A 9,096-nucleotide genomic window follows, 5' to 3' on the forward strand; every position below is an offset into this window, starting at 1 on the left:
GAAGGCGCCATCTATAAGCCCAGGAGAGAGACCTGGACCAGACCCTTCCTGTACAGCCCTCAGTGGAAACCAACCAACTTTGATCTTGGACTTTTAGCCGCCAGAATGGTGAGAAAATAAATTTCTGTTGTTTAAGCCAGGGGTCCCCAACCCCTGGGCCATGGACCCGTAGTGGTCCACGGCCTGTTAGGAACCGGGTGACACAGCAGCAGGTGAGGGGCCGGCAAGCAAGCGAAGCTTCATCTGCCGCTCCCCATCTTTGGAAAAACTACCTCACATTACCACCTGAACCATACCCTCCCCTGCCCCACCTGTGGAAAACTGTCTTCCACGAAACCTGTCCCTGGTGCCAAAAATGGTTGGGGACCACTAGTTTAAGCCATACAATCTGTGGCATTTTGTTAGATTAGCCCTAGCAGACTAATGCAGGTTTTATCAGGTAATATTAGTATATGCAGATATTAGGATATGGCATTTAGTATGTCTAGGGGAGAACATTACATCTATAAAATTTTAAAAGCTGGATCTTCTCCTTGAAGAGTAGAATAGAGTTCAGTCTTAAGCCTGTATACATAATCTTGAAGAGGAAAAGCTATCTGAGGAGAGGTGTCTGTTTTCCATCAAGATTTAAATGCAATTATAATAAAACCATGTTTGTTTGCACTAGAGTTAGATGTTTAAACAAGTCAATACGTTTTTGGAAACACAGGAAGGAAAGATGCTTTGTTTACTTTTATTTCCACATAATTTTAGTACTGACAAAGAGTGACAGAGCGATAGCCTCAGAGACCACTAAAACCATTTCATTCACAAAATGGGTGCAGACTGCTCCTCTGTCAGGGGTGCGGCTCAGGGTTCAGCAGATGGCCACTGGAGTTTGCAAGCACCTGCTCATTCTCTCTCCTCCTGTCAGTACAGAACCCACTAAAGATAAAGGCTTTCATATAATAATGTTATCTGCTCACCAAGACCATGTTATATCTGGCAAGGACCAGGAAACTGGGTAGTTTTGATGAATGTGATTAAAATAGAGTCAATGTATGAAAACATTTTCACTGAATAATAGAGGCTGTATTCTACAAGAGAGAGTAGCAAATGTAAGCTCCTGAACTGACTGATGTTTGAACTGAACTAAAGTAACTCGCAAGTTAAAACACATTTGCGTTTACAAAATGAGTTCCGATTTTAAAAAATTCCGAACCTGAAAAAACCTTAACTTTCTAGTATATGATTTTTCATATGAAAAACAATCAGACTGACAATATTAAGCATCTGCTTGGCTCATGAAAAGTAGTTAGTTGTTAGGGTTGGCAACAGTAGAAATAGTATTTCTGCCTCTTGGGGCTTCAAACGTTTTAAAACAAGAGACATAGCAAAAAGTAAGAGTAACATAAGAAAAGCATTTATAAATTACACCTGAGTGGTCTACCCAGTCAGGTGTAAAGATGGTGAGCTAAAAAGTCTCATGGAATAGAAAACAGGTGAATTCTGAGGGGATGGTTGTGACGGGGATGTAGGAAATAGTAGGCATCATTCATTGTGAAAGTATTGTTCAAAGAAGAATGCAGTCAGAATTCCAGGGGTGAGTTCAGACACACTGAAGAGACTAGCCTAGTGGCTTTCAATCCTTTTTAAGACATCTACTGGGATATATTTTATTACATTTCACCTTGCTTTAATTTCAAATTTACAGATAAGTTGCTTCATGCTCTTCTCACACTCACCAGTTGTGACAGTTTTCCTTTTTTACTTTAAAATTCTCTCTTTCTCCCCGTCTCTGAATGTATGGGGCTCTCTCCTGACACATCTCCACGATTCTTATAGCACTTCTTTAATGTCTGGCACTACAGGATGGCCCAAGCATGCATCTCACTTTTTCTGACTCAGCCCTATTATTGGCTACACTCCTTGTTCCCTTTAAATGGACAACAGTTCTTAGAAAACAAAACTGGGCACGAGGTATATTCATACCTTCTACGCCTTACCAGTGAACAGAAGTTGAAAATATGCATATCTCTGTAACTATCTACTGAACTGAAGAGCTCTTATTGGTGTCTCTAATTTTATCCAACACATCAGTACACCTTCTAGATATTTTTTTCTTTTTAATATTTTTAACTCCCTTCCAAAAAGGAAGAAATCTGGTCCTCATTACATTTGCTCAAACTTAGCAAACAGAAGATATTTCAAAATTGGTAACTTATACCATTAAACAACAAATAAAAAGGAAACCTACTAACTAGAGTTCAGTATCTGTTTACCTTTCTTTGAAATAAAATTTAATTAGAGTGAAATAAGCAAAGCTTAAATGTATAATTTAATGAGTTTTGACAAATGCATATACTGCAAAGACGGAACATTTCCATCGCCTCAGAAAGTTAACATGTGGCTGTTTTTCATCAATACCTTCACCCTCCACAGGGGTAAACAATGTTATAATTGTTTTTTTCATCATGGATTGGTTTTGCCTGTTTTCGAATATATTACAAATGGAATCATACAGCATATAATTTTTTGAGTTGGGTTCATTTGCCAACATTTTTTGTGAGAAGCATCTATTTTTATATGTATTAGTAGTTTGTTTATTTTTATTGATGAGTAGCATTTTGTTATATGACTTTACCACAAAATATTCATGCATTTTCCTATGAACAGACAGCAGGGCCACTTCTCGTTTTTGACTCTTGTATAAAGCATCTCTGGACATTCTTGTAGCAGACTATTTGTAGACATGGAATTTCATTGATCTTGGGTAAATATCTAGGGTAGAACTTCAGAGACAGATATATACCTTCATAATAAGCAACCAAACTTTCTTTTTTTAAAAGAGGGTGCATTATTTACATTACCATCAGCATGTAAGAGAACTACTTGTTCTGAATCCTGACCAACATTTGGTGTTAAAAGACTTTTTAAATTTTAGCCATTCTTGTGAATATCTATAAATTTGACTTCACTTAAAGTTTTCCTTATGAATAATGTTGAACTTTTTTCTCATGTTTATTGCACACTTGTACATCTTTCTTTGTGAAGTATCCAAGTTTTTTACCCATTGTTTTAGATTGTCTTTTTATTGTTGAGTCTTAAGAGTACTTTATATATTTTTTATACAGGGCTTTTGTCAACTATAAATTTTGCTTGTGTATTTTATTGTTTATCCCATTTGGATAAAGTCTGATTTTAATGAGGTCAAATTTATCATATTTTCTCTTTCCTATTATTCCTTTCTATGTTCTAAGAAAGCTTTGTCTACCTCAGGGTGCATAAAGAATGCACTACTGTTTTTTCTAAACTTTTAGGGTTTTAACTCTTGCATTTTAGTTTTGCTCTATCTCAAATGAATGTTTTTATATGCTATTAGGTGGGATTACGGTTTATTTATTCCCTATGTGTATCCAGTTGTTGCAGGATCATTTGCTTAAAAGAATTTACCTCCCCACTGAAATGCTTTGGCACCTTTGTCAAAAATTAAAATAATTTTGTATGGAAACACAAAAGACTGCGAATAGCAAAAGCAATCCTTAGAAAGAAAAATGGAGCTGGAAGAATCAGGCTCCCTGACTTCAGACTATACTACAAAGCTACAGTAATCAAGACAGTATGGTACTGGCACAAAAACAGAAATATAGATCAATGGAACAGGATAGAAAGCCCAGAGATAAACCCATGCACATATGGTCAGCTTATCTTTGATAAAGGAGGCAAGAATATATAATGGAGAAAAGACAGCCTCTTCAATAAGTGGTGCTGGGAAAACTGGACAGCTACATATAAAAGAATGAAATTAGAACACTCCCTAACACCATACACAAAAATAGAGCCAATATGGATTAAAGACCTAAAATGTAAGGCCAGACACTATAAAACTCTTAGAGGAAAACATAGGCAGAACACTCTATGACACAAATCATGGCAAGATCCTTTTTGACCCACCTCCTAGAGAAATGGAAATAAAAACAAAAATAAACAAATGGGACCTAATGAAACTTAAAAGCTTTTGCACAGCAAAGGAAACCATAAACAAGATGGAAAAACAACCCTCAGAATGGGAGAAAATATTTGTAAATGAAGCAACTGACAAAGGATTAATCTCCAAAATATACAAGCAGCTCATGCAGCTCAATATCATAAAACAAACAACCCAAATATGGGCAGAAGACATAAATAGACACTTCTCCAAAAAAGATATACAGATTGCCAACAAACACATGAAAGGATGCTCAACATCACTAATAATTAGAGAAATGCAAATCAAAATTACAATGAGGTATCACCTCACACCAGTCAGAATGGCCATCATCAAAAAAATCTACAAACAATAAATGCTGGAGAGGATGTGGAGAAAAGGGAAACTTTTGCACTGTTGGTGGGAATGTAAATTGATACAGCCACTAGGGAGAACAGTATGGAGGTTCCTTAAAAAACTACAAATAGAGCTACCATATGGCCCAGCAATCCCACTACTGGGCATATACCCCGAGAAAACCATAATTCAAAAAGAGTCATGTACCAAAATGTTCAGTGCAGCTCTATTTACAATAGCCAGGACATGGAAGCAACCTAAGTGTCCACCGACAGATGAATGGATAAAGAAGATGTGGCACATATATAGAATGGAATATTACTTGGCCATAAAAAGAGACAAAATTGAGTTATTTTTAGTGAGGTGGATGGACCTAGAGTCTGTTATACAGAATGAAGTAAGTCAGATAGAGAAAAACAAATACTGTATGCTAACACAGATATATAGAATCTTAAAAAAAAATAAAGAAAAAAAAAGGTTCTGATGAACATAGGGTCAGGACAGGAATAAAGATGCAGACGGAGAAAACGGACTTCAGGACACAGGTATGGGGAAAGGTAAGCTGGAACGAAGTGAGAGAGTAGCATTGACATATATACACTACCAAATGTAAAACAGATAGCTAGCGGGAAGCAGCTGCATCGCACAGGGAGATCAGCTCGGTGCTTTGTGACCACCTAGAGGGGTCAGATAGGGAGGGTGGGAGGGAGATGCAAGAGGGAGGAGATATTGGGATATATGTATACGTATAGCTGATTCACTTTGTTATACAGCAGAAACTAACAAAACATTGTAAAGGAATTATACTCCAATAAAGATGTTAAAAAAATAATAAAATGGAAAAAAATTTAATTAAATTAATTTGTAAGTGTTTGTCTATTCCTGGATTCCTTATTCTCTATTGATTTATTCTGTTCTCATCCAATAACACACTATCTTCATTATGTAGTTATGTTATAATTTAAGTTTCTCAACTTTTGTACATCTGAATGTGTCTTCCTTATGCTTTCATTTTCTAAGAATGCGTCCTGGCCTTTCTCTTGGTTTCCCTGCCCACCCCTCTTTTAATTAGACTGTTCTACACATCATTATTCCTCTATGCACAATACGTCCTTTTTCTGTAGTGATCTCAATATTTTTCCCTTAGCCTCTGGTTTGCTGTACTTTATGTGGTTTTCTTTTTACTTATCCTTCTGGCAGTTCACTGATATTCTTTGATCTATAAATTTATTCTTTTCACCAAATTCTAAGAATTATTGGTGTTACTTTTTCCATTGTGTTTCTGACCCTTTCTTTCAGTCCTCTCATTCTACATTTGAGAGATGCATATGTTAGACTGATATTATCACAAAGGTCATGGATGTAGGTTATTTTTCTCCCTCCCTCTCTCTTTTTCACTTTTTACTTCTGTGTTTGATTTTCAGATTAGGTCATTTCTTTTGACCTTTTTTCAAGAACAAGTATTATTTATTCTTGCAGCTCCTACCTGGACTGTCATAATCTAGTGAATCATGTTGAGCTTTTCACTTCTACTATTTTCATTTTTAAAACAGGTTTTATAGTAAATGTTTTTGGTTGCTCTAAAAATAAGAAGCACTTCAACGAGGAAAGAAAAAAATGTCCTTCCACGAGGGTCTGTGCTGTATTCTAGGTGTCTTCAGGGCCCCAGGCTCAGGCTGGAACCCAGGTCTCTCCACCCGAGTGCGAGGAGGGGGCTAAATTTTGTCCACAGGCCTCAGGACGGTCTTGCCTAGGCTGGGGGCCGAGGCTACAGACCTTGCAACTGCCCACTGCTAACCCCTGCCTTTTAAGGGATCAGTGGATTGTTGCTGAAAAAGCATGTAGTCCATAATCCAGTCAGACTTCTAGGTGGAAACTTCTAGGCGGCACTATTTTAACACCTCAAGTAGGAAGCAGAGGACTAAGGACAATGATAAACCCAAGGAGAGGACCCTTGAAGATGACGAAGAGGAGAGAAGGCTCAACGATAGGACGGAAGTACTGGGAGCATCTACTCACCTTGTTTGTCATCGCTGTCCTCATGAGCTGGCTGATCTCGCCCAGCACTAGCAGGGGTACCATTTCCTGGACCAACTTTGTCCACGAGATGCTGGCCAGGAGCCAAGTACAGAAGGTCCAGGTGGTGCCCCACAGTGATGTGGTGTAAGTCTATCTGCACACCGGAGCCGTGGTGTTTGGGTGGCCTCGGCTGGCCTTGATGCACGGAATGCAGGTTTCAAATACTGATATATTTGAGAGACGCTTCCAGCAGCTGAAGATGAGCTGAATATCAAAGGCAACGTCAGGATCCCAGTTTCCTATAGGCTTAGGGGCTTCTTTGGAAATGCCCTCTCTGCCTTGGGGATGACAGCAGGGGGCTCAGTCACCCTGTGGTATATTTTGCGTCTGGCTAGAAAGACTGGAAGTGAAGGAGGAATCAGTGCTTTCAATCGGATTAAAATGGCTCCTCGCGCGATTGCGGACGCCACAAACAGGGGAAAAGCAGTCAGCCCTTGTTGCCGGGCCGGCCATGGTGGGAAGGCACTGCGAGCCAAGTTGATGGTGCCGGCGGCACTGGTGCTGTTCTTATGATGAGCCGCCCGGAGTCGGTGGAAAGAGGCCTCCGCCCAGGGCCCTGCACCGTTCACACCGACGAAATTCTCGCGGTGGGCAAGAAGCACTCCACCAGCACGTCCTGCTCCTCCAGCACCAAGGACGAGCAAATGCCCAAATACCTTATGGTGGAAACACATGAACTGGGCACTCCCGACCACGTCGTCGTCCAGACGTCCACCGAACTCACACGTTGCACAACGCCCAGCTGGGGCCCAGCTCCAGCGTGCGGAGCGGCGTGGCCACACCCGCGTCTTTGAGGAGTCTGCGTGGAAGCCGTGCTGCGTGGGAAGCCGTGCGCATGTCCAGTTCGCCGCAGCCGCCGCCGAGAGCGTCATTGCCACGACTGCGCCAAGAGCAAGCTCCTCTCCAAGGAAGAGAAGGGGGTTGCGTTTCTGAGTCAGGCAGTGCTCTTGTCTGCAGGCTGCTGGAGCACATGGAGGCGGAGAGGAAGATCTCCATTACACCAGGGACAAACGCTCCACTAGGCTTTTCTCAGACTCTCCCCAAGAGACCAGCGCCTCTTCACCATGAGCCGCTTTTGGAGCCAATGTGCATGGCCCTGGGCGGCCGTCCCCCTCGGGAGACCACCTCGTTTAACAAGGTCACTTCTGGCGCAGGAGACCCGCAGCTACTACTATAGAGCTTGCAGGGGGTAGGGTGGGAGAACCAGCCATGGGGGTCCAGACTTGCTGGGGCTTACTTGCCCCCCAGCGGGTCATTATTACCACCAAAAGCCTCCAGGACTCACTTCCCTCCAGAGAACAGAGGTGATAAATGTGAGGGGCACTTGGGCCTTTCTTCTCCTAGTCAGGGTCTAAGGGTGTCTTTCTGCAATCCATCATCCTAATGTGTCCTGGGTCCCAGGAATTGGGAGGGAAATAGGGGTAGGTTCTTATTACTTAGGAGTTGATCTTGTCATTGGCCTTAGTGTAAAGACATAATTTTATGGTCATGAATTTAGATATAAATGTAATGTGTTAAAATAAGACAAGACACCCATATGCAAGTAGCCATAAACAATTGGAAATACACACTTTGCATTCATTCACGAGCAGAGAAAGTATGAAGACTGAGAAATAAAACGTGAAGAACTCAGACGTTTAATGAGTAAGAGAAGAAAGCAGAACTGGCTTCCAGGAAGTCAAGGAAAATGTGGGCTTGGAAACAACTATTAGTCTTGTGATTTGTGAATCCCTGATAGTTTTGATAGTTCAAAGTAAGGAATTTGGAAGATGGGGGAGTTAAGGAAAGAATAAAGAGCATGGAAATGTAGTGATTGTGAGATATTAATCCCTAGATATTAGTCATTTAAAAGGAGGGCTGTAGTTTAAACATAAAATGACAGCATCAGGGTTTAGTCGTTATCTCTGTATTAGTTGATTATTTACCTGTTTGATGAAATTAAAAGTTACAAAGGAGAATCAGAAATGAAGCATACAGGGCTCAGTTTGGGCTATAACTGAAAACTTAAGTAGAGAAATTAGTTTTTGGAAGTAGTGCAAATGCTTTTTGGCCTGAGGCTAGAGGGTAGGAAAAAGGAGCTACGAAAGTAGAGAATGAGGACAGACATCACTTTAGATAACTTTGATTTCTCAATAAATTAATATCAGTGAATATGAAACTAAGAAAAGTGGAAAAGTTTTGGAACACATATTGTGGAAGTACTGCCAAAGATGATGGAAGTATTTTCAAAATCTTTTAGGGCCTAATAGATCTTAGTATCATTCACATAGTAAGAGCTCAAAATGTTGATATATGATATTCATGAGATAAGCATTCTGTTTAAATAAGAACAAAACTAGACCAGCTAATGAATTATCCATAATAAAGAAAGCTGTCCTAGAGGAGAACAGATTTCCATCCTTCTTCCTCCTAATTCTACACTGATGATTTTTAAAACATGCTTACACATAAGTTTATCATCACTTATTATCCAAAGTGATTTTTAAAATCATTTCACTTGAGCATAGTTCCTGCAGAATATATTTTCCTTAATTCCCCTACAACTTTCTTTTTCTTTTCTTGATTATTAGCTTTTTATTAAGATCCAAATATATATAGCATATGAGGTAAACAAAGTTTAAAGAAATCACCATTCCAATAAAGCATTCTTTTAAAGTCTAACATCCATAAATACAGAATACTGATATATTATGCATTCTAGTAATGATGGACAA

General features: G+C 39.8%; 1 pseudogene; it reads left to right on the forward strand.

The window, feature by feature from the left end:
• The first annotated feature begins 4,815 nt into the window (after positions 1–4,815).
• On the forward strand, positions 4,816–6,895 carry LOC137220958 (mitochondrial inner membrane m-AAA protease component paraplegin pseudogene; annotated as a pseudogene).
• The last annotated feature ends 2,201 nt before the right edge of the window (positions 6,896–9,096 follow it).

Source organism: Pseudorca crassidens, chromosome 3, assembly GCF_039906515.1.
Source record: "Pseudorca crassidens isolate mPseCra1 chromosome 3, mPseCra1.hap1, whole genome shotgun sequence".
NCBI lineage: Eukaryota > Metazoa > Chordata > Mammalia > Artiodactyla > Delphinidae > Pseudorca > Pseudorca crassidens.